This window comes from Bubalus kerabau, chromosome 4 (assembly GCF_029407905.1).
Source record: "Bubalus kerabau isolate K-KA32 ecotype Philippines breed swamp buffalo chromosome 4, PCC_UOA_SB_1v2, whole genome shotgun sequence".
Classification (NCBI taxonomy): Eukaryota; Metazoa; Chordata; class Mammalia; order Artiodactyla; family Bovidae; genus Bubalus; species Bubalus kerabau.
The window spans coordinates 95,226,620-95,252,853 of record NC_073627.1 but is presented as its reverse complement, the minus strand read 5'-3'; the positions used below and the strand labels follow the sequence as shown (position 1 = coordinate 95,252,853).

At 42.7% G+C, this 26,234-nt stretch overlaps 1 protein-coding gene and 1 non-coding gene across 18 annotated transcripts in view; both read right to left on the bottom strand.

Annotated features, from left to right (window-relative positions):
- The window catches only part of NFIB (nuclear factor I B), a 517,914-nt gene that overhangs the window by 396,722 nt on the left and 94,958 nt on the right, over positions 1-26,234 (bottom strand). The window lies entirely within an intron of this gene.
- On the bottom strand, positions 15,281-15,352 carry TRNAH-GUG (transfer RNA histidin (anticodon GUG)). Its single transcript has one exon. It is a non-coding gene; the product is annotated as a tRNA-His (tRNA).

The following is a 26,234-nucleotide window of genomic DNA, read 5'->3' as shown; positions in this document are numbered from 1 at the left end:
TATTAGTTTTTATTGCACAAAAGAGTGAATTAGCTATACATACACATATATTCCCTCTTTAGATTCACTTTTTAAAAAAATATTTTTTATTGAAGTATAATTTGATTTACAATGCTGTGTTAGTTTCAGGCTTACAGCAAAGTGATTCAGTTATATATATATGTGTGTGTGCATGTGTGTGTGTATATATACATATATATGTATACCTGTATATATAGTTTTGGGCTTCCTTGATGGCTCAGGCAATAAAGAATCCACCTTCAGTGCGGGAGACCTGGGTTTGATCCCTGGGTTGGGAAGATCCTCTGGAGAAGGGAATAGCAACCTACTCCAGTATTCGTGCTCAGCGAATCCCATGAACAGAAGAGCTTGGTGGGCTACAGTCCATAGGGTCGCAGAGTCGGATATAACTGAGTGACTAACACTAGATATAGTTCTAGCACAGATTCCTTGTGAGATACCTTTAGAGTTGACTTCCAACAAAAGTATATATTCTTTACACCAAACTATACTCTGTTTTGTATATTTTCATGATTTTTGATTGAATAAAAAATATAGATATGTCAGAAGTTTTACAGATATTTAAGACTTCAAAGACAATTGATTACAGAAGAATTCAAAGAAATATTTTTTTCTTAAAGGTTATTTGTTCCACTTTTCTATCTCCCACTTCATTTTATTCAGATCAAAATTTTCTCTTGTGCATTTTCAACTTAATAATGTTACAGGAAGTATGGAAAGTACAGGAAAACTCACATGCCCAGTAATGAGATCAGATAAACTGGCTGATGTCAGCTCAGTAGGTTGAAAAAACAAGAGACATTTTTAAACTGAGGTAGCTACCATGTTATGCAAGGTTTTAATAGCAAAGGAAATGTTGGTCCAAGAGGATGAGCCTAACCCCTGTCAGGTCAGACTAACCATCACTTCCTTGTGGAAACTGCCACCTCTTCCCCATTCAGACATGAGGTCTCTTTTCCTTATAGGATGCCAAGCACTTGAACTTGATTAATTATTAGCAATCATTGACTGCTAGCTCTTCCCAGTGGAGAAGGCAATGGCACCCCACTCCAGTACTCTTGCCTGGAAAATTCCATGGACAGAAGAGCCTAGGAAGGCTGCAGTCCATGGGGTTGCTGAGGGTTGGACACGACTGAGCGACTTCACTTTCACTTTTCACTTTCATGCATTGGAGAAGGAAATGGCAACCCACTCCAGTGTTCTTGCCTGGAGAATCCCAGGGACGGGGGAGCCTGGTGGGCTGCCATCTATGGGGTCGCACATAGTCGGACACGACTGAAGTGGCTGAGCAGCAGCAGCAGCTCTTCCCAGTAGGCCACCATCTCCCTGACTGTCAGCAGAGCTTACGTTTGCTCACCATCATATTTCCAGTCTGGCACATGGAATGTCTTCTGTAAATATTCTTAGGGAGTAAGAAAAAGAAAGTAAAGGTTTCTTGCTCTGCTAAGGTCTCTGTATTAGTTGGACATCTTTCCATTTCACCTGATAAACATCCTTTTAAACTTTAAAAGGCGATGAGGCTTAAAGGCCAATAGGTTCATAAAACCAAACCTTGGAAAGGCTGACCTAGAGACAACATTGCCTCACCTTTGTTTCTAGACATTCCAAGGAGGGATTCCAGCTGACTCAGCACAGATCATGTGCCTAGACCTTGGCTAGAAGGACATGGTCCTTAACTGGCCCAATTTGGTCCAGTGACCACCTCTGTGGGCAAGAGAGAGTGCAGAGTGCAGTTCCCATCTCCCACCAGCTGTGCTGTGAGGGGAGGAGGACATTAAGAAACAGAGGGGAAGCTGATATGTACATTAAGCAGTGATGTTCACCGCTTCCAGACCAGGCCAGCAGAGGCGGTGTCTCCATAGTTCTGGTTTCTCAACAAAACAGTAGTCTTGGTATGGATGGCTTTTATTTTACTTATTTAACAGCCATAGGGATTCATGACAGCTCACATTACCATTCTTATTTCTATCAACTCTTTCTTGAGGAACAAGTATGCCCACAGGCCAATAGCAATTTTACTGTACAAATTAACTCAAAGAATGCTACCAATATAACTACTTCTGATAGAATGACTTAGAAAATAAAGCCTATATCATGTTTTGTCTTGAGGAAGACTGAGGGAGCAGGAAGTGGCAATAGGGCTAGGGGGCAAAAACCTTCGACTTGATTCTTAAGGATGCTTTACTGCCGCTATCCATGAAAGCGCAGAATGACCAGTAATACCTGACTCTTCTGGGGTTCTGGAACTCCCAACTGTTTTCCTGTGTGCTCACAAGTGTTTTCTCACACTGAAGCTACTCACGTAAATCAATCCCGCTTGCACAGAGATGTATATGATGGGAGGATTTTTTTCTTTGTGAGTTATACTTTCAGCCCACATGTGGCTGCACATGAAATATCAATTTTTGCCCCACTTTTACCTTGCATGGCGAGTCAGGCCTCTTCTCTGTTTACACAAGGACAGAAGAAAAGTTTGAGGAAGGTAAAAGGGTCGCCGGGCCCATTATCCCGGCCGTCTATGGTTTTCTCTTGCCATTTCCTCTCATCCATCATTGTCCTCCCTAGAATCTCATCTATATCCCTTGAGATTTGGTTGTTTTTCCTAAGTAATGCTCCTTTTAAGGAACCTATTTTAAGATCATTATGTTCTCTGCAAAGCACTTTTGCCAGAACTTTCCTGTTGATACCACTTTTCTCTCTACTCAGGTTCTGTTTTCACTATTGAGGCCGTGCAGGGAATATTTGCATTCCTTCTGATTGTGGGGAATGGTGCAGTAATCTTACACCATATATATTTTGATATTGAAAGTCATAAGATCTTTATTTTGCATTCCTTAACTATGAGCCATCATACACTTCCCATCCTTCAAAGGGGCAACTCAGGAAGGCCTGAATCTCCACTAGACAATTCCCAGAGAAGACCAAGAATTGGGTTTTTTTACTTCTCATTTTGGCATAAGGGGATTATTCTTATTTACTTTGAAATTGTTGTTGTTCTTTATTGCTAAATCGTGTCAGATTCTTTGAGACCCATGAAGTATAGTTCCTCTGTCCTTGGGGCTTCCCAGGCAAGAATGCTCGAGTGGGTTACCATTTCCTTCTCCAGGGTATCTTCCCCACCCAGGGAGCAAACTCATGTCTCCTTAACATTTCTAGCATCTCCAAGTATCTAATTCCCAGGTATTTTGCGCTTACAATACTGATGTCAAAGCTGTTGTCATTAAAAATAAGTACAGGACTTAGAGAGTCGAGGGCCCAGTTAGGAAACAAATAAGATACAGAGATACGGGACTTCCCTGGTGGCCCAGTGGTTAAGAATTCGCCTGCCAGTGCAGGGGACATGGGTTCTATCCCTGGTCCAGGAAGATCCCACATGCCATGGGGCAACTAAGCCCGGTGTCACAACTTCTGAGCCCATGTGTTGAACTACTGAAGCTTGTGTACCTAGAGCCTGTGCTCCACAAGAGAAGCTATCGCAATGAGAAGTCCAAGCATTACCACTAGAGAAAGCCCATGCACAGCAATGAAGACCCAGCATAGCCAAAAAAGGATAAAAAAGATATGGATACAGTTGCCTTAACACTTTGCTTTGCTGACTTAATGAAGGTAAGATGGAGGAATAGAGGTTTCACTGATTCTGGGGACAAAAGATTTCAGCATCTTTCATCCCTATATTCTTCAGGACACTGATTCCAGAAGATGTGAAAAACAGTGTTCCGTGGTCAAGTAGTTTGGGAAAACAGTGTTGCAGAATTCCCAGAACACATTAGTGTATTAAAGGCTCTGATGGTTTCCCATTAAATAAACCTGTTTAAGTTTATCTCAGTATTCCCTAAACTTACCTGAGCTTGAAACACTCAGCACGGTTTACCCAGAAACCACCTGCAGAATGGCATTCCTTGGAGCACCAATTAGAAGACAAGGAAATACAATTCTATTATCTTAAAACTGATAATGCTCTTTGTAGATATTGAAGACATGAAGAATTTAATTGCCTTCTTAAAATCATTGCATCACTACCTCTCTCAGAGACTTCAGCCCAAGGGCTTACTGACTCAGAGGCAGACCTCTGAGGGTAGGATCTTGGCATCTTCAGCAAGATAACAGGTGGGAGAGACAGGTGTTACAAAGAAGGAGAGGATTTTTAAAAGTTTTCTTTACCTCCAGGTTGACCCTGTCTGGGGTTAGGTCTGATGGACTAGGTAGAATTTTACCTAAGGGACATCTAGGCAGGAAGAGGAAGTAGAGAAGGGAAGTCCATTTTTCTAGCACTGGGAGCATTTGGGGGACAACTAGAGAAAGAAGAAGGGAGAACTGATCAGATCTGTCCCAATTTCCCCTCCCGAGCCTTCGGACTAGAGAAGGGGGAGGAGACTGAGTAAATATGGAGTGCTCAAGTCCCCAGTCCTTACTTAGGGGAGGTGGGGCTTATCCTGTGGCAGGATCAGTGGAGTATTTAGGATGAGTTGTACTCTCTGTTCTGAGTTTCTGAATGACATGGATGACCCACCAATTCCTACTGTACCCAGATGAACAGTGAGTCTTCCATGGGGCCAGATAGGTCACGTGGCAGGGCTTTAAAAGTATCCTCAGCATCCAAGAGAGCCAAGATGAGGCCAAGTCAGCCAGGAAGGGCCGTGAAACCCCAACCAAGATGAGAGGAGTCAGAGTACAAGGTTCACCACCGTCACCTTCAGCACATGTCCCAGCAGGCGCAGAGGGCAAAAGCGGGACACTGCGTGGTCCATCCCCCTCCTTCTACCTTAACAAGGTCATCTGAGCCCTGCTCCCTGCCCCAGCTGTGTACCTGAGGCCACTTTGTAGAGGATTGGGAAGAAAGGGGCAGAAGAAAAATGAAAACTAAACCACTGCTCGGCAAGACTGAGCTTTACCTACAGGGAATATTTACCTTTGGGGACTGGACTAAAATTTTTTTTTTTTTGAGTTTTTTTTTTTTTTTAAACTTTACAAAATTGTATTAGTTTTGCCAAATATCTAAATGAATCTGCCACAGGTATACATGTACTAAAATTTAAGCTGAGTTAGACAATTATTTCCTGCCTTTCCACCCATAGGGTGGGGCTTACAAGAAAGGTCAGATTGATAACAGCAATATAAAGAGATTACATTTTCTCTGTACATCTGGATTTTAGAGGGATTGAAATTTCAGATATTGCTGTGTCCTTTTTTGTGCATATATTCACAAAAGCTTATCTCAGGCCACCTCATCCCTAGTTTTATTTTACCTCAAACTGAAGGATTGCCATAGTACATCAAAAGTTTATTGTGTGAAACTGTAATATTAGTCTGCTTGGCTGTCTGTCTTATTGGCGATGAGCTACTTCACTGCAAAAGCGTGATTTCATTCATTCCCCACCCTGCAACAGACACAGAATAACACCTTAGTAGATACTCAGTGTTCGTTGAAATGCATGAATGAGTGAAAGAATGAAAGAAATACAGTCAGCCTCTGCATCTCAGTTGATTCTCTACCAAGGGATCTCTCCTGGGTATTCTTTTTTGTTGTTAGTTGAAGCATAGTTGATTTACAATGTTGTGTTAATTTCTGCTGTACAGCAAAGTGATTCATTATACATATAGATATATACACACACATATTTTTGTATTATCTTCCATTATGGTTTATCACAGGATAGTGAACATAGCTCCCTGTGCTAAACATCCGCCCTGCACTCATAGCAGCACTCCTCACAATAGCCAGGACATGGAAACACCTAAATGCCCATCAACAGATGAATGGATAAAGAAGATGTGATACATATACACAATGGAACACTACTCAGGTATCAAAAAGAATGAAATAATGCCATTTGTGGCAACATGGATGGACTATAGTGAAGTAAGTCAGATAGAGAAAGACAAATTCCATATGATGTCACTGATGTGTGGAATCTAAAGTATGGCATGAGTAACCTATCTGTGAAATAGGTTCACAGACATAGAGAACAGACTTGCGGCTGCTGGAGGGCAGGGTGGGGAGGGATGGAGTGGACTTTGGGGTTATCAGATGCAAACCGTTATGTACAGAATAGATAAACCTTGGTGTTCTTTACGATTGCAAGAAGAAAAACGAGGCTCCTTGGAGAGCCTGGTGGCAGCCATTTTTATTTAGAGCCACAATGTCCTTTCTTCTATCTCCTTCATCTGTTTTCAGTGGCTTACTTTCTTTTCCCTTTGCCTTTCTTCCCTGGGAACTCTTTGGAAATGAAGGTGACACTGGCCTGGAGAATGGAGAAGTTGTCTTGTCTGGGAGTATTCCCAAATCCTCCTGAACTATGACTCAGGAAGTCTTAAATTTGTATGACAATTTTTGGCTTAAAGGAAAAAGAGAGTCTTCTATTCATAGTCTGATAACTTGCTAATCTCTACATAAATTTTCTGCCTCTGCCTTCATCTTGTACCTCCTCTCCTTTTATCATTGTAATCTCTGTAGGTCAGATGCTGGCTACATGTCTTGTCTGCATGACTTCTGCACCTCCTCTGTGTTCCCATGAGGTTTTATGATGATACATTCTGATGGACTGCAATTGAATCTATGCCTGTTTTCTCCTTTAGCTTGCAAGCTCACTGAAAGCTTTCTTTTTCTTCATTATTCCATCTCCAGGTTTTATAGCATGGGCACTTAACATATGCTGGCTAAAAGATTAAACCAGATATTTTGAATCTTTAAAAGCAGGAAAAAAAAAAAAAAAAAAAACAACTTCCTTTCCATTGCGTATAGGACTTTGTATTTCTAGCTGCTTCATCAAGCCTACTAGATGTCAGAGAATGTCCACCCTCATCCACACTACATCTCTAGTTGAAGAGATGCCTGGATATTTCAGGGAGTGCCCAGGAAGACAATCAGAAATAAGCCCATTTTCATCTTCTCACTCTGACTGCTTTTATATGTGCCTTGTTCTTGGAGCCTCCTAGAGTTCCTAAAGATCCAGAACCCCAAGTTGCTCAATTGGGCTGGGCTCCCTTCAAGACTCACTGCATTGGAGCTAGGCCAAAAACCCAAGAGAGACAGGAACAAGGTTCCCGCCTTTCTGCTTATGCCCTTCCCACAAGAGCTGGAAGAGATGTGTGTTGGTAGCTATCTCTGAAAACCAATCCTTGACCCCTTTTGGGTCTCAGTGCCAAAGGGAACCTTTCTCTAGACTCCCCACTGGGGACTAAAGATCTGTGTGTACTGGTGTCAGACCTGTGGTGTTCCTTTACATCATCCTATCATGCTGCATGGCCAAGTACAGGTTGACCTAATTGTTTCTTCTATTACCTGAAAGCTTCATGGAGACAAAGATATAGTCTATTTGTATACTCTTACCATCTCGTTGGGCTTCTCTCACAGCTCAGTTGGTAAAGAATCCGCCTGCAATGCAGGAGACCCCGGTTCGATTCCTGGGTCAGGAGGATCCCCTGGGGAAGGGATAGGCTACCCACTCCAGTATTCTTGGGCTTCCCTTGTGGCTCAGCTGGTAAAGAATCCATCTGCAATGCGGGAGACCTGGGTTCCATCCCTGGGTTGGGAAGATCCCCTGGAGAAGGGAAAGGCGACCCACTCCAGTATTCTGGCCTGGAGAATTCCACTGACTGTATAGTCTATGGGGTCATGAAGAGTCGGACATGACTGAGCAACTTTCACTTTCACTTTTCACCATCTCTTTACCTTCTTTACTTATCATTGTGCCTGGCATATAATAATAGTAATAATTTAGCAGTTATGATAATAACAAAGCTACAGTGAATACTGTACTCTTTCTGAACCAGACACTCTTCAAAATGCTTTGCTTATACCAGTTCATTCGATCCTCACAGCAACCGTTTGAGGGAGAGACTATTAAGGATGGGCTTCCCAGCTGGTGTAGTGGTAAAGAATCCACCTGCCAGTGCAGAAGACAACCCAGACATTCTCTGGGTTGAGAAGATCCCCTGGAGTAGGAAATGGCAACCCACTCCAGCATTCTTGCCTGGAAAATTCCCATGGACAGTGAAGCCTGGCAGGCTATAGTCCATGGGGCTGCAAAGAATCAGACAGGACTGAGCACACAGCACACACAGAGGCACAGAGAAGCTTACTAACTTGCCCAGGGCCATCTTGAAAGTAATGAGTAGAAGTGGAATTTCAACACAGGAATCTGACTCTACCGCTCATGTGCTTCACCATTAGAGACCACACTCCACAACTCTAACTAGAGAATACAGTACTACATTCTACATTGTTACCCAGGTGACAGGCTCACTTGTGAAAGCAGATACAGTCAGACCGGCCTAAGGACACCACTTTCAGGGGGCTGAGGGGACTCCCAGCATGTCAGAGTTTATGAAAGAGATAGGGAGTCTGAACAGGATGTCGTCGGAGTAGAGAAGAATATAAAAGAGTGAATGGTTTAAGAATATAAATAAAAGTAAGGAAGGAAAGTAAGGGGTACAGTTAGAGGTTGATATAAGTGGGTGAAATATGAAGGATACAGAGATATGTCTAAAGGAGATTTTTTAACAAATTTCTATGCGAAGCTATCTCTAGAATCCTCCCCCCACCCCCCCACCTCTTCTAGAAAAGGACCTTCGTTATTTTTTAAATTTGGCTTTCTTTAAGTAAGATCCCTTATTGAAGCTGGGAGTCTTACTACACGGAGTTCCAGAATTGACTTAACTTTATAAGCAGTCTGAGTTATGTGAGTTAACTGTTACGGCCTCAACCCTGTCTCTGCATCTCTTGGGGGAAGAATGAGGAGAAATGGAGATGGTTAGAGCTTAAAAGTGGCTGTACTTAGGATATCCGATCAAATTCCCTCTTGTTTTGGAATTTGGGATATGTGCATTCAAGAGACTTTGAAAGGGAAAGAGGGAAGGAAAGGAAAAGATGTGCCAAAATAAGAATAAGAGAAAGTGAGAGAGGATGTAGAAAAACCCGCTTCTTTGATTTGTATGGTGTGATTTCTGAAACTGCTCCAGCCTCTACATAAATCTATAGGATTTATGTGGCTTCATTAATCACACTTTCTTTGAAATGGAATTTTCTGCCTCGGAGCCTTTGAACATTGACATCCAAATACAATATATTTTTTTTAAATCACCTCTGGATAAAGGCAACACTGTTGAGGTAATTCCCCCAGATTGTAGGTGGAGTCTGTTTGGTCCTCAGATCTTGATGATAATATGTTGAAAATAGAACCTCCCTTCAGAGTACAGAAGAGTTCTGGCATGATTAGGATCCCAGTTGCAGACACGCTGGGCCAGGACTCCATGGAGAGGAAAAAAAAGAAAGAAAAAGAGTTCCTTGTCTTTGATGAGTAACGACAAGCAGCGCCATCTAGTGACAACTCATGTTTATACTGGAGTCACTTGGTGACCTCTCTGCCAATCTCTGCTGGTTATCAAACAGGCTGGAAAACAAAGAGTTCATCTTTCTGATGGCAATGTGACTTGAAATCAAAAGCCAGGGCTTAGGTGAAGACATGAGTGTGTTAAAACTTCTGACAATCAGAGTTCGCATCCAAGGCATGTTTTTTGGTTTGCTTTGGGGGGCTGACTTTTGAATGCTGTTAAGTTAAAAAAACCAAGAGAACAAAAACTGCATTCCTGGGAAGGGATGGAAGGAAACCCTGTCATATCACCAGGAGTCACACAGATATGCATTGCCTTCTCTGCCTCCTCATATTCCCCCTGTTCTGCTAATCACCTGAAGCACAGAGAGATCAGGGGCAAAGTCAAACTCTCAGAGCAGCAGCAGTGGGATTTGAATCCCCACCTGCCCAGAAAAACTTTCTCTCTGATTCAGCTTTTGTGGGAATTTTCTTTCACAAGTCAGCTCCTAGGAAGGCTAGCATTTCCAGCATGGCCACAGATTTTCAGCTTTTCAGGGTGACATGATTGAGATAAGTCACAATACCTTAGGACAGGTAGGGGCACTGGAAAGATGTCTCACTCATACTTCCTACTGGCTGAGCTATAGAGACTGGAAACAGCCCGCATGTCAACTCTCTGTGTCCGGATCCCATGGATGAAGTTGCAGCAGCCGGTGGTGGATAAATAATCTCTATCTGCAAGTCACCACCAGCTGCCACTCCTGGGGACACTGCTGCTCCAATGAGTTGGGCCTTAAGACCTCCTGCCCCCACAGAGGAGATGGCAGTCACATCCTAGCTCTGCAAGGCTCCCTGAAAGTGAATTCCATCTATTTTGATTTGGTTCTAAGAAATCATTTTCTATAAGTTAGTGTATTTTTATTGCACAAAACAAACTACCTTCTTTATAATCAGGGACTAGATAGAGGTCGAGCCCATTTATTGGAGACTGTTCAATTAATGACTTGATCAGAAAATGCGAATTTGTTTTATTTATGGACACTCACTAAAGTATGGAATCAAAAAGACTGGAATATAAACTCTCTTCAATTCAACAGGTTAGTGGTAGAGATCAAGAAGATAGGGTCTGAACAAAAAAAGATCAGTCTGGCTTACTATATTGTAGAGAGCAATAAGGAGGCATTCAGCTAAAGCCATAAGCTTATGGTAATAAAGCAAGCATATGGAGTTTTGAATATTTAGTTACTCAACTGCAGTCACACAGGTAAAATATTTTATTTGAACAAACTCCACGGGCCTACTATAGAGAAACACCAACATGCTGCTGCTGCTAAGTCACTTCAGTCGTGTCCAACTCTGTGCGACCCCAAAGACGGCAGCCCACCAGGCTCCCCCGTCCCTGGGATTCTCCAGGCAAGAACACTGGAGTGGGTTGCCATTTCCTTCTCCAATGCATGAAAGTGAAAAGTGAAAGTGAATTCGCTCAGTTGTGTCCGACTCTTAGCGACCCCATGGACTGTAGCCTACCAGGCTCCTCCATCCATGGAATTTTCCAGGCAAGAGTACTGGAGTGGGGTGCCATTGCCTTCTCCACACCAACATGATGGACATAGATAGCTTATACAGAGAATTAACACTTCCTCTTGCTATTATAGTTGATGTCCAAGAAAAGAAGTACAAGGAATTTTCCTGACTTTTCAGTGAGAAAAATCATTTCACAATTTGAATAAAAGCTATAGTTTTTTTTCAGTAGTCATGTACAGATGTGACTGTTGATCCATAAAGAAAGCTGAGCACCAAAGATTTGATGCTTTTAAATTGTGGTCCTGGAGAAGACTCTTGAGAGTCCCTTGGACTGCAAGGAGATCAAATCAGTCAGTCCTAAAGGAAATCAACCCTGAATATTCATTAGAAGGACTGCTGCTGAAGCTGAAGTTCCAATACTTTGGCCACCTGATGGGAAGAGCCGACTCATTGGAAAAGACCATGATTCTGGGAAAGACTGAGGGCCAAAGGAGAAGGGAGCAGCAGGACATGAGATGGTTGGATAGCATCACCGACTCAATGGATGAGTTTGTGCAAACTCAGGAGATAATGAAGGACAGGAAAGCCTGGCATGCTATAGTCCATGGGGTCACAAAGAGAGGGAGATGACTTAGGGACTGAACAACAACAAGGCAATAACACTGTCATTGATTGGTGAAAACTACAGCTGCCAAAACCATGTGATCCAAACCAGGATTCTTTTAGAGTACAATATTTCATCCATAAAGTTAAAAAGTTTTCAGGGACTCTAGTTTGTGAATGGCTTACCTTTGTCCTGTAATCCTTTATAGCTGACTATTTTTTTTTTTTGGTTAATTTTTTTAAAAATTGGAGGCTAATTACTTTACAATATCGTGGTGGTTTCTGGCATACATTGACACGAATCAGCCACTGGTACACATGTGTCTCCCCATCCTGAACCCCTCCTCCCTCCTCTATCCCCACCCTGTCTCTCTGGGTTGTCCCAGAGCACCAGCTTTGAGTGCCTTGCTTCATGCCTGGAACTTGCACTGGTCATATAGTTGACATTTTTGAGAGATATTTTTTGAAAGATTAGATCAGAGTCACTCTATATCAGAAGGTATGCCTGCCTGCTAAGTTGCTTCAGTTGTGTCCGACTCTTTAAAATCTTGTGGACTATAGCCCACCAGGCTCCTCTATCCAAGGGATTCTCCAGGCAAGCGTACTGGAGTGGGTTGCCGTGCCCTCCTCCAGTAGGTATGGGCTTTGGTATAAAATGCAGACAATGTGAGCATGGAAGCAACAATGGGGTCCATTGAGATATTTGTAAAATGCTTTTTAAAAAACTAAAAGCAGATATTGTCTTGAAGTTAATATAATTAAAACTTAGAATTTCTTCTGATCACTCAGGCTTTAACATTTCTGAAAACCAATTTGATATGGGTTTTGAATTAGAATTCAGTTTATTTTAACATGAGCAAGAAAGCACGATAGGAAACCCAGTGTCAGCAAACTCTCTGTTGATGAAAACAAGTCCTAATTTCTATGATCTGCAATCATGGTAACATGTGAAGAGGAGTGAACCAGGATGGTAAACTTGAACAAAGATCTGGTCACTTAGTGGATTCTGACTTGTGCTACCCCTGGTTCAGAGTCTATATTATCACTTTTTAAAATTTCTGAAACCGTGGCAAGGACCCTGTTTCCTAATGGAAGTCTCACTCTAGAGTTTCTACCAATGGAGGTTGATGGAGGAGGAGAGCACCAGGCACCTTGAATGAATAAGAATAAATATTGTTACAACCCTACTACATGCCAGTGTTGAATTTGTATTACCAGCCTCAGTACTATATTTTTTATTTGTTTGTACATTATTCTTTTAATTCTTGCATGAACTGCCTCCTCTTCATTCATTTATTTTACTCTGAGTACTTAGGTAACTTGCCCAAGTTCAAGGGGATTTTTGTCAGAAGACTTCATGCTCTCATCTGGCCAAGGTGGGAAAGCAGTCAATTGGGGCAAGAAGGCCCCCTTTGGTGGACACAGAGGAGAGAGAACATAAAATGCTCTCTTATTCAAGCAGTTCCTCCAACTATGTCCCTAAGCTCCAGAGTGAGTCCAGAAAGTCTGATACCCTCCACTACCCACTCCCCAACTGCTTTTCTTTCTTCACAAGTCACTAGAGATGTTAATAGTTTGGGAACTGAACTCATGAGTTTGTTGGATTAGACAGCCACCAAATGGTGAATCAAGTAATGCAAAGGGAAAATAGTAAGGTGGCTCCAGAGCTGGCAATTTCCTCACTTTGGGACTGGCCTCAAGACCAAGGGAAGGCCACCTTTTGTGCTATATCACTCTATCCCTGTGGACGCAGCTGATTGGTCCAGTAATGGACACCTGACCCAAACTAAGCCAATCAGATCTTTCCCCAGGACTTTTGTGTACTGGCACTCAGGGGCTCTCCTGCAGACAGCAATGCTGTAAGTATAAAGATTAGGTTTTGCTGTCACCTGCCACACTTTCTGCCATGTAGAAGTTAGTTTGAGAGAATAAAGATGACATGTTGAAACAGATATGGGATGAGATGGAGAGAGTGTGTCTTGATCATCTTTAGTAGCCTGGTTCCTATTGGTTCTGAAGCCCCATTGTTCCTGCGCCTAGATCCATGCCTCTCTTTAAATCAGTACATGTTGTGTTTCTGTCACTTGTAACCACTGAATCCTGGCTGATACAATCTCCTTCCTCAAATGATTAATTCATTGCATTTTCAGTCTCCTAGCAGAACACAAATAACCTTGGCTTGGGCTTATTTTTTTTAAGTGTTTTAAATTAAACAATAATTGCAATTCAACAGTCTTCTTAGAAGCATTATTAGTACAAGCCAGCTGAGAAGATCACTCAGACTTGAAGCAGAGGCCAGGCTCGACCCTTTGGAGATGGGGAGGCAGAATTCCTGAGAAATACGGGCCTGAAGGGTGGGGTGGGGTGGGGCAAGAGAATAAACCACAGGAAGAAGAGATTCAGAGTATAAAATGGTTTTGAAAGTTAGTCTGGGAGGAAACAATAAACACATTTTTTAGAATATTACATTCTGAGGCTTATCAACCTAGTGTGTACGCTAAGTCACTTCAGTTGTGTCTGCCTGTTTACCACCTTATGCGCTGTAGCCTGCCAGGCTCCTCTGTCCATGGGATTCTCCAGGTAAGAATACTGGAGTGGGTTGCTATGCCCTCCCCCAGGGGATCTTCCTGACCCAGGGATCAAACCCTCATCTCTTATGTCTCCTTCATTAGCAGGTGGGTTCTTTACCACTCTCACCACCTGGGAAGCCCTGGTCAATCTAGGTCCAAAGTCAAATAGAAACTGTTCTCTTTTTGTTTGTTTGTTTGGAAGAGACAGGCGGTATTTATTGCAATTTTTGTAGAATAGACTTCACTGATTCTGAAAGAACTAAATAGAATCTGTGCCTACCCTGAGCATATATTTTTATTTGAAATCCTTTTTAGTGTTACATAAATAACAAACATGAGTTTTTGATAGGCCATCCATGAAACAGAGGCTAAAGGCTTTAAAAAATACCTTCTAGTGAGCAGTAAACTTCATTATTACATACTTACATTTGACATTTTCAGGCTGTATTGTTCATGTTTTTAAATCCTGGAGAAAGACCCATTAAAGCTGTGTTACTCACATTAATTCAACATTTAGCCATTTATAATACAAACCCCAGTCTTTTGGAAAATGTCATTAAAAAAGTTTCACCATATATGGACATTATTTATTGCTTGAGCCCCATTGTCTACTTAGAATATGCCCTTTATCAGACCCAAATGCCCACTTCAGAGAATCTCATTTTGAGCAACAACTGGCTCCTTACATTATCCAATGAGGCAGGAAAGTTAAATTACAGCCAGTTCATATCATAGAAACAAAATGTTTCCTGCAATTACTGATAAGGGACAGTTCATTTTCTCTCTGTCATCCTGAAAAAAAAAAAAAAAAAAAAAAAACCTCCTAACAACAATTCATGCCTGGTTAAACAGGATTTCCACATCTACCGCTGATATCTTTCCAAATAATTCAGGGTTGTTATTACTGTACAGCCCTGGCAAGGCTCAAAAGCAAGCAGACTTGACGAGTCTGCTCAAAGCAGAGCTTAAGTAGTTGTAATTAATAATAATTACATGCCCACTACACTCCAGTCTTATCATATTATCCGTCAAGGCAAATAAAAAAACCCACACACAACACACTTGCAACAGGGTTAGTGCATTAATAAAGACACTCTGCATATGTCATCTTTCTAAAGTTTAAAATCTTTGCAGTGGTTTATGTTTTATTGATTTTTATTATTTATTCTATGTCTGGTTGCAAAATTTTATTGGATGGACTTCAGCTTGGGATCCATGCTATTCTCTTTCAAAAGTTCTCTCCCCTCCTGCCGTGACTCGGATTCGAACCGAGGTTGCTGCGGCCACAACGCAGAGTACTAACCACTATACGATCACGGCAAGCTACAGGGGAGCTGAGCACCAGGATGCCTTTAAGAGCCATTGCAATATTAAAATTTGTGGAAACACTGCCATCTATTGCCTACATACATACATTTTCTTAACACCGGCGAAGAGGTTGCAGTAATCTCCAATTATTGAAAGAAACAATAATGAAGTGATTGAACATGAAATGAATATTGTCTCCTTGGCTGATGGGCGAAATTGTATTATATAAGACTCACTGGACTCACTGTCAAGAAATGATAATCAAAGTAAGCAGACTGCGAGATCCCAGCCTGTTGACTCATGCTTCCTACTTTTAACCAATTATGAATACAGATTTCCCACCCTCAACCGCCACCACCAATTACATTGCATTAAATGACATATGAATCTGAGCCTCTTTTGTGGTTTCTCCACCACGAGCCTTCTTTCCAAATATGCTTAGGCAGCAGAGATACAAAAAAAATATGGCAAGAACAAAATGGACTGAGGACCTGAGTGAGTCAGGAAGGCTTGCTCTTCCTATTAGAAGCCAGGGTGAGCATGCTCTGATAAAGGAAAGGCCTTCTTTCAAACCCATTGATCCCTAAAGCTTTTTTTTTTTTTCCTGGGATATTTAGGTCTTGAAGTCACAATAATGCAAAAAAAAAAAAAAAAAAAAGCTTCCTAATAACATTAGCTTCCTAATTTCTTCCACCCAAAGAAACTGGAGAGCTCCATGCTAAGTAAGATTCAAGGAGGCATTTTTAAGAAATTTCTTTGTTTTAAAAATAAAAGTAGTCTGGACAAGATATTCCCCAAAGGTTGAAAACCATAAGAGAAAACACATCAAAACCCTCTTTCTAATCACTGCAGTGTTAAGCCTTCTGAATGGAGAGGCCCGGAGCGGCTAGGGTAGCTGGCACTGTATATAGGGTGGCAAGGACTGAATTCATCTGTTGAGTGGGTGCCAAGAAATCCAATGCTTCTGAAAAAGGGGTATTTCTGCAGATAAAAGCTTTAGACACAAACGATCACACACCCCCGCCTCCTCCCCGCCCCCCCCCCCCAATCGCCTATAGCACATTCTGCACATGTGCATGCTAGTCTTTTCAGTTGTGTCCCACTCTGCAACGTTATGGACCCGCCAGGCTCCTCTGTCCATGGGATTCTCCAGGCAAGAATACTGGAGTGGGTTGCTCCCATCTTCCAGGGGATCTTCCCAACCCAGGGATCGAAACTGAGTCTCTTATGTCTCCTGAATTCGCAGGCGGGTTCTTTACTACTAGCTCCACCTGAGAAGACCATAGTCCCTTCTATCTTCCTTCAAGCTCTCACAAGTCCATTTTCCTTCCATGGCAATGGAAGTACTGCCCTGAATCCCTGAGCCTGCTCTCTGGCCTGACCAGGAATACAGGTGGGTGAATCTGGTCAAAGATCACTCTTTGGCAGGGTGCGGAACATGTCTTCCCGCAGGCCAAAAGGAGGTTTCTGAAACATTATCTTTCATGTTCCACCCTCATACTCTTTGCTATGGGCACATACCAACAAAACAAAAGGGATATCTCTGTTTTTGTTTTTGTTTTAATTTAAATCAACTCTCAGAGTACAAATTGTGGAAACAGATTTTCTAAAGTCTGTATGCAGGTCAAGAAGCAACAGTTAGAACTGGAGATGGAACAATGGACTGATTCCAAATTGGGAAAGGAGTACATCAAGGTTGTATATTGTCACCCTGATTATTTAACTTATATGCAGAGTACATCAAGGGAAATGCCAGGCTGGATGAAGCACAAGCTGGAATCAAGATTGCTGGGAGAAATATCAATAACCTCAGATATGCAGACGACACCACATTTATGGCAAAAGTGAGGAGGAACTAAAGAGCCTGTTGATGAAGGTGAAAGAGAGTGAAAAAGCTGACTTAAAACTCAACATTCCGAAAACTAAGATCATGGCATCTGGTCCCATCACTTCATGGGAAATAGATGGGGAAACAATGGAAACAGTGAGAGACTTTATTTTCTTTTGCTCCAAAATCACTGAAGATGGTGACTGGAGCCATGAAATCAAAAGACGCTGCTCCTTGGAAGAATAGCTATGACAAACCTAGACAGCATATTAAAAAGCATAGACATTACTTTGCTGACAAAGGTCCATCTAGTCAAAGCTACGGTTTTCCAGTAGTCATGTATGGAAGTGAGAGTTGGACTATGAAGAAGGCTGAGCGTCGAAGAATTGATGCTTTTCAACTGTGGTGTTGGAGAAGACTCTTGAGAGTCCCTTGGACTGCAAAGAGATCAAACCAGTCAATCCTGAAGGAAATCAGTCCTGAATATTCATTGGAAGGACTGATGCTGAAGCTGAAACTCCAATACTTTGGCCACCTGATGCAAAGGACTGACTCATTGGAAAAGACCCTGATGCTGGGAAAGACTGAAGGCAAGAAGAGAAGGGGATGACAGAGGATGAGATGGTTGGATGGCATCACTGACTTGATGGACATGAGTTTGAGCAAGTTCCAGGAGTTGGTGATGGACAGGGAAGCCTGGTGTGCTGCAGTCCATGGGGTTGCAAAGAGACGGACCCGACTGAGCACCTGAACTGAATTGTGGCTCTGCCGCTTATTAAATGGGGGAACCTGGGCTGCTGCTTAAACTTTGTGCCTCAGTTTTTTCATCTGCAAAGTGGAGATATTATGGTACCTACTTCATAAAATTCTTCCAAGGATGGAATAGGTAATGACATGCCCAAAACTTAAAGTAGGCCTGTCACATAGTAAACACTGTAGAGATGGTAGTTCTTTTGTTTTGTTTAAATAAATATATTTTCAAAGGAAATTTTGTAACATTCCATAAATTAAAAAAAAAGAACAGGATCATGTTCCCCAGAGATCATTATAAAATAATCTATGAAAACAAAATAGAATTAAATTCTGGCCAAATATTCTGAGCCCAAGCTCAGCTCTCCGTTAAAAAGGAAGGTGGGCAATAGTAGGAGAGCTGTTAAAACAAAATAGCTTCTAATCCAATCTTCTCCTCAACTCATCTGAATAGCTAGGAGGAATGTGAAAAGGGAATGACTTTCCCTTCAAAGGATGCAATACGATGATGTCATGGTCATTACCACCCCTCAGATTAACTCACACATTGTATCTGTCAGGCTAGGTTATGCTATGGTAACAAAACCCAAATCTTAGTAGCTTAGAATAAAGATTTTTCTGTTGCTGGCGTTCCATGTTCACTGCTCTGTGTCTCCTGACTCCAAGACTCAGGCTAAAGGAAGAACTTCTTCCAGGAACACTCCTCGCTGTTTTACAAATGGAAAGAGCTCTGCAGTGTCTGGAACCAGCAACTAAAAGCTCTTCTCAAAGCTCATTGGCTAGAACTGGTCACATAACCCTGTCCTGCTACAAAAGCACCAGGAAGAGCACTGGGCCAGATGCCTGCAAGTCATATTGAAATGGTACTAGTGGAAAAGCGGCTTGGGGAAGTCTGGGAGGATGCAGACCTAAAGACAGACACGACTACAGAGCAACATTTCTGAACACAGGAGCGAGGTCCAGCCTCTGAATGGGGTTCACCACGTAGAACTTCTCTTGGGTGTGTATATGGGCTTCCTCTTAGTTAGCAATGTCACTTGTCTCGTGGTAGACTCCGAAACGTTCCCTCCTGTTAAAGTGGAGTGGGCTTTTGTACAACTAAAGCCTGGTACAACTACCCGGCTTTCCTCCTGACCAGCACTGCCTTGTTAGATATATACATTCAGATTTCTTCTAGAAACACCAATACGTACAACCCACCTCAAAGGGGTAAATTGATGGAATCAAAACATGGCTTCTGATTGCCTTTGTAACTCCTTTGTAATTTATTGATGACTTTACTGTGTCAGCTTTCATGTTATTATCACCCTCCCACTAACAGATCTCCCACAAACTCTGGTTGGGGACCAGCTATAGTTCAGTCATTTTTCTGAATGCTAAAGATTCAAGAAAGAATAGGAGAGACCTGTATCACTATTTCAAGCAGTTCTGTTTAGTGAGAGATACAGGTGAATTACAGATAAATAACAAGATAGAATATATAAGGTGATGTCATGAAAAGGAACACATACACACACACGTATATTGCTTAAAGTTAGCTAGAATTAGACTGAAGCAGAGAAAGCCAGGGAAGGCATGGTACTTGGTGGAGAACCAGAGTGAAAGAGCGAGAGCGAGAGGGCCTGCTTTCCATGTCCTTTCTCCAGTCCTTCTACCTGCGTGATCTTGGGCTAGTCGCCGGATCTCTCGGGATCTCTATTTCCTCATCAGTAAGGTGAGGGGAATTGGTCTGGAGGAGCTGTCAGATTGTTCACACTTCGAATGCGAACATACATTTAATTTAGAGAAATACATTCACAAACAATCTGTGCTTAGTCACTAAGTCATGTCCGACTATTTATGACCTTATGGACTATAGCCTGCCAGGCTTCTCTGTCCATGGGATTTTCCAGGCAAGAATAATGGAGTGGGATGCCATTTCCAACTTCAGAGAAACTTCCCAACCTAGGGAGTGAACCCGCATCTCCTGCATTGACAAGCTGATTCTCTACCACTAAGCCATCTGGGAAGTCCTCACAAAAAGTACCCAAGTGTAAAGATTTTGAAGGGAAGAAATCAATCAAACTAGATGAGTCCTTATAACTATACTGTTTTCCTTAAGTTCACAGAAGCTGTCCTTTTTGTCAGCTTCTAAATGTCACGAACCTCATTTCCCTGCCCATGGCAACATATTTTAAATGCAGAGGGGTTGGTTTTTTGATTTAAGTTGTGTGTAAAGAAGAATTTCTTGCTGGTGAGGAGCATTTAGCAACAGGTTTCATTCCCAAAGAAGAAGACTGCAGGCTTCCCTTTTCAGGAAGTTCTTAAAGATAAGACTTTAAAAATAAGATTTTAACCAGCGTTGTCTCAACGTTAGAAGGGATGGAGCAACAGCCTTCCTGCCTTTCCTCTCGCTGCCTGAACACAAGATGCTCTTTCTGATGGAGTCGTTACTTTCTCTGATTTTTCATAATGAATTCTAACAGGGGAGCAGGGACTGACAAGAGGCCCTGGGACTGGGGGAGGCCTCCACCTCCCCAGCTGAGTCCTTCCTCCAGTGTCGCCCCTCCTACCTTTTTCCCAGACTCGGCTCTGTTTTTCTGCTCCCCACCCGCTTCGTAGCTTGCCTACTCCCTCACTGGGGGTAGGGAAATGACAGTCAGATCCATCACTGGGCTGGAGGCCAGGCAATCCGCTGGGCTGGGACTGGCCCAGTGCCCAGTTTTCAGACAAAGACAGGTTGGGAACCCCCTGCAAAGAAGTCCCCTCCCCTCCCAAGCCCCGTTTCCAGTCAGGCCCCAACCAGCCGTGACCTTATAGGCACCTTAAAAACCACTTCTTTTCTTGGGTTCTTTCTGTAACTTCAGCCCCATACCAGGGAACAGGGTTTGTGTGTGTGTGTGTGTGTGTGTGTGTGTGTGTGTGTGTGTGAGAGAGAGAGAGAGAGAGAGAGGAGGGGTGGGGAGGAAGGGAGGGAAAAATGGAGGGAGGAGAAAGCTGAACAAACTGGGTACACACACACAAGGGCATTCGGTATCTGTAAGAGAAACAAAGATGGCTCATACACAACACTGCGAATATTTTCAGGGGGAAAAAAACAGTGGCTGACAGCAGAGGAAGACCAGGTAAATTGCAGCTGCCGATTTTAAACTTTCAAGCATGTTACCGTTACTGTAAAGAATGCTGAAAGTGAAATGACCTTACGTGTGACCGTCTCCATAGTGTTCCCGGCATGTATCAGAAAATCTTTGATTATGAGATATCACAAAACACGAGAGAAAATGCATTCTTTTTCATAGTGCTTGTAACCACAAAATGTTTTAACAGTTTATGTTTTGAAGGGTAAACTGCCTGGAGTGCTTTTCCCCCTTGCTTATTAATGAATTTGATTTAACCAAGTCAGAAATCTTGCTGTGGGGAAAGCAGGAATGGGGGGGTGGGGAGGAGTGGAGGGAGGGGTTGTTGGTTTAATTTTAATTTTTTTTTTTTTTTTGCCTGAAGGCACCATTAGAAAACTCCAGATGCAAAGCTTTCTAATAGAATTCCTCATCTGACACAGCCCTCTGGAATACATGGGCCTAACCTTTATGATCTGGTGGGCCAGACCCCTGTTTGGAAACCTTATGAGCGGGGCTGAGCCACTAGTGATCATATGAACAGCTGAAGACCTGGGGCAGCAGAAAAATAGGGAAAGCGGTGGCAACAGGCGCCCCTGAGGAAGGGGGAGGGTGGAGAATGGGATTGCCTAAAAGTAGACAGCCGGGGCACACCCACAATCAGGTTTTCTTTTCCCATCATATTAGGAACTTGAGGTTTTAAGGAAAAGAAGTGTTGGCAGAATGGGGACCATTTAGCATTCTGGATTTATGGCCATGAGGGTTCTAATCAATCACTGTGGAGCTATTTTTCTTAAAGAAACTTCAACATAGGCTGCTGAAGTTTCCGGGGCTGACAGCTTTGGAAATGATTTAATCTCTCTGTGCTGAAGTTTCCTTTATTAAAAGTGGATGGTGATAATAATGGGCTGTGCTTAGTCACTCATGTCCAACTCTTTGCAACCCCATGGACAGTAGCCCACCAGGCTCCTCTGTCCATGGGGATTCTCCAGGCAAGAATACTGGAGTAGGTTGCCATGCCCTCCTCCAGGGGATCTTTCCAACCCAGGGACTGAATAATAATAATAATAAATAATAATAATATCTACTTTATAGGTTTATTGTGAGGATTAAATAAACCTGCATTGTGCTTTGAAAGAGCACTGTGTATATAGTCAGTGCTTAATAATGATTAGCTATGTTTGAGTCAGACCAGACATGGGAGGGAGCTGCTCTGAGCTTCAGATCAGGAAGAGGGAGTGTCAGAGGAGTGGAGGTATGCCAGGACCCAGAGGTGGCCGAGGTTTATCAACTGGACTCTGATTCTGAGGATAAGTGGCTTGTCAGATACCAGAAGGAAGAATGTCTGAGGGTCTGGTGGAACGGGCAGTTCCAACCCCAGAGATGGGGACACAGAGCGCCCAAGACACAGTGAGAATGAGAGAGGCATAAACACAGCATCAGAACCAGGAAGACCCACAGAGTGGAGACTGCCTGCCCTGGTTTCAGGCTGTCACGTCATACCTTCTGCCCAAAGAAGCCAATATTGGGACCAATTTAGTCAGGAGGTAAGTGCGGGGATGAAAGGAAAAGAGCTCTGGGGTGGAAGTTGGAGGAAGAAGGAATAGTTTAGACAAGTAGGAGCCAAGAGTCATTCCTCAAAACCCCTCCACAGAGGAAGCTCAGGGCCCTGGCTCACCAGCTGGGCCTCTTTCTCTAGATCTGTTCCTTAGAGTGGGAGAAGGCAATGGCACCCCACTCCAGTACTCTTGTCTGGAAAACCCCATGGGCAGAGGAGCCTGGTAGGCTGTAGTCTATGGGGTCGCGAAGAGTCGGACATGACTGAGCGACTTCACTTTCACTTCTCACTTTCATGCATTGGAGAAGGAAGTGGCAACCCACTCCAGTGTTCTTGCCTGGAGAATCCAAGGAATGGGGGAGCCTGGTGGGCTGCCGTCTATGGGGTCACACAGAGTCGGACACTACTTAAGCAACTTAGCAGCAGCAGCAGCAGTTCCTTAGAGTGGCAATAAGTTGCTCTTTTTTTTTTCTTGTAATAACTTTTAATAGAGTCTAATCTATGGAATGAAGCAGGGCAAAGGCTAATAGAGTTTTGCCAAGAGAACGCACTGGTCATAGCAAACATCCTCTTCCAACAACACAAGAGAAGACTCTACACATGGACATCACCAGATGGTCAACACTGAAATCAGACTGATTATATTCTTTGCAGCCAAAGATGGAAAAGCTCTATACAGTCAGCAAAAACAAGACTGGGAGCTGACTGTGGCTCAGATCATGAACTCCTTATTGCCCAATTCAGACTTAAATTGAAGAAAGTAGGGAAAACCACTAGACCATTCAGGTATGACCTAAATCAAATCCCTTATGATTATACAGTGGAAGTGAGAAATAGATTTAAGGGCCTAGATCTGATAGATAGAGTGCCTGATGAACTATGGACTGAGGTTCGTGACATTGTCCTGTCACGAAGAGATCTGTCCTGTCTCCTTGATCACAGGAGACAGGGATCAAGACCATCCCATGGAAAAGAAATGCAAAAAAAGCAAAATGGCTGTCTGGGGAGGTCTTACAAATAGCTGTGAAAAGAAGAGAAGTGAAAAGCAAAGGAAAAAAGGAAAGATATAAGCATCTGAAGGCAGAGTTCCAAAGACTAGCAAGAAGAGATAAGAAAGCTGTCCTCAGCAATCAATGCAAAGAAATAGAGGAAAACAACAGAATGGGAAAGACTAGGGATCTCTTCAAGAAAATTAGGGATACCAAGGGAACATTTCATGCAAAGATGGGCTCAATAAAGGACAGAAATGGTATGGACCTAACAGAAGCAGATGATATTAAGAAGAGGTGGCAAGAATACACAGAAGAACTACAAAAAAGATCTTCGTGACCAAGATAATCACAATGGTGTGATCATTCACCTAGAGCCAGACATCCTGGAATGTGAAGTCAAGTGGGCCTTAGAAAGCATCACTACGAACAAAGCTAGTGGAGGTGATGGAATTCCAGTTGAGCTATTTCAAATCCTGAAAGATGATGCTGTTAAAGTGCCGCACTCAATATGCCAGCAAATTTGGAAAACTCAGCAGTGGCCACAGGACTGGAAAAGGTCAGTTTTCATTCCAATCCCAAAGAAAGGCAATGCCAAAGAATGCTCAAACTACCACACAATTGCACTCATCTCACGTGCTAGTAAAGTAATGGTCAAAATTCTCAAAGCCAGGAGTCAGCAATATGTGAACAGTGAACTTCCAGATGTTCAAACTGGTTTTAGAAAAGGCAGAGGAACCAGAGATCAAATTGCCAACATCCACTGGATCATCAAAAAAGCAAGAGAATTCCAGAAAAACGTCTATCTCTGCTTTATTGACTATGCCAAAGCCTTTGACTGTGTGGATCACAATAAACTGTGGAAAATTCTGAAAGAGATGGGAATACCAGACCACCTGACCTGCTTCTTGAGAAACCTATATGCAGGTCAGGAAGCAACAGTTAGAACTGGACATGGAACAACAGACTGGTTCCAAATAGGAAAAGGAGTATGTCAAGGCTGTATATTGTCACCCTGCTTATTTAACTTGTATGCAGAGTACATCATGAGAAATACTGGGCTGGAAGCAGCACAAGCTGGAATCAAGATTTCTGGGAGAAATATCAATCACCTCAGATATGCAGATGACACCACCCTTATGGCAGAAAGTGAAGAGGAACTAAAAAGCCTCTTGATGAAAGTGAAAGAGGAGAGTGAAAAAGTTGGCTTAAAGCTCAACATTCAGAAAACAAAGATCATGGCATCTGGTCCCATCACTTCATGGGAAATAGATGGGGAAACAGTGGAAACAGTGTCAGGCTTTATATTTTGGGGCTCCAAAATCACTGCAGATGGTGACTGCAGCCATGAAATTAAAAGACGCTTACTCCTTGGAAGGAAAGTTATGACCAACCTAGATAGCATATTCAAAAGCAGAGACATTACTTTGCCAACAAAGGTCCGTCTAGTCAAGGCTATGGTTTTTCCTGTGGTCATGTATGGATGTGAGAGTTGGACTATGAAGAAGGCTGAGCGCCGAAGAATTGATGCTTTTGAACTGTGGTGTTGGAGAAGACTCTTGAGAGTCCCTTGGACTGCAAGGAGATCTAACCAGTCCATCCTAAAGGAGATCAGTCCTGGGTGTTCTTTGGAAGGAATGATGCTAAAGCTGAAACTCCAGTGCTTTGGCCACCTCATGCGATGAGTTGACTCATTGGAAAAGACTCTGATGCTGGGAGGGACTGGGGGCAGGAGGAGAAGGGGACTTCAGAGGATGAGATGGCTGGATGGCATCACTGACTCGATGGACATGAGTTTGAGTGAACTCCGGGAGATGGTGATGGACAGGGAGGCCTGGCCTGCTGCGATTCATGGGGTCGCAAAGAGTCGGACACAACTGAGCGACTGAACTGAACTGAATCTGTAAAAATACTGAATCACTATGTTATACACACAAAGTTAATCTAATAATGCAAATCAACTGTACTTTAATTAAAAATAAAAACAAAACAGTATTTACTACTTACTGTTGTATGGATTAAATTGTATGTACTGACCTAAATTGTTATGTATGTTAAATGAGATAATGCAGTAAAATATTTGCATAGATCCTGAACCATGTTAAATACACAAAAAATTATCACATTAAGCCATCAATATTATTACTACTCTAAAAAATGTTAACATAACAATATTTGCTCTTATACTGACTGAGCTCTCATACATACAAGATGTTGGCCCCAGTCAGTGTGGGGTTGGGGCAAATCCATGCCACATCTCTGCCAAGGTGTGGCCTATATGTTACTCATCTCTCTCTCTCCCCCACACTTAACCGAAGTACCTAGGACAGAGCATAGGCTGACTAGATTAAAAAATTAGTTGGCTTGGGTGTGGATTAGAACTCTGAAGTTTGGTCTCCCTTTAGAACTGCAGAATGAGGTACTAAATATTTAAGGCCTTTTAAATTGGCCTCTTTTCCTTAAGTTTAGGTGTTTTGCTATCAAGGAGCTTAAGTTTGCCTTTCCTGAAATAAATTTCACAAGTACACTTACGTTGAATGGCATATGGATCTTTGTCCAACTCTGACCTCCTCTGTGAATGTCAACAAGTTGGGGGGCCATAATCTCCCTGAAGTGGGGCTATGAAATAAATAAGCACCACTACAGATCAGGAAGGGACTGCCTACCCAACAGA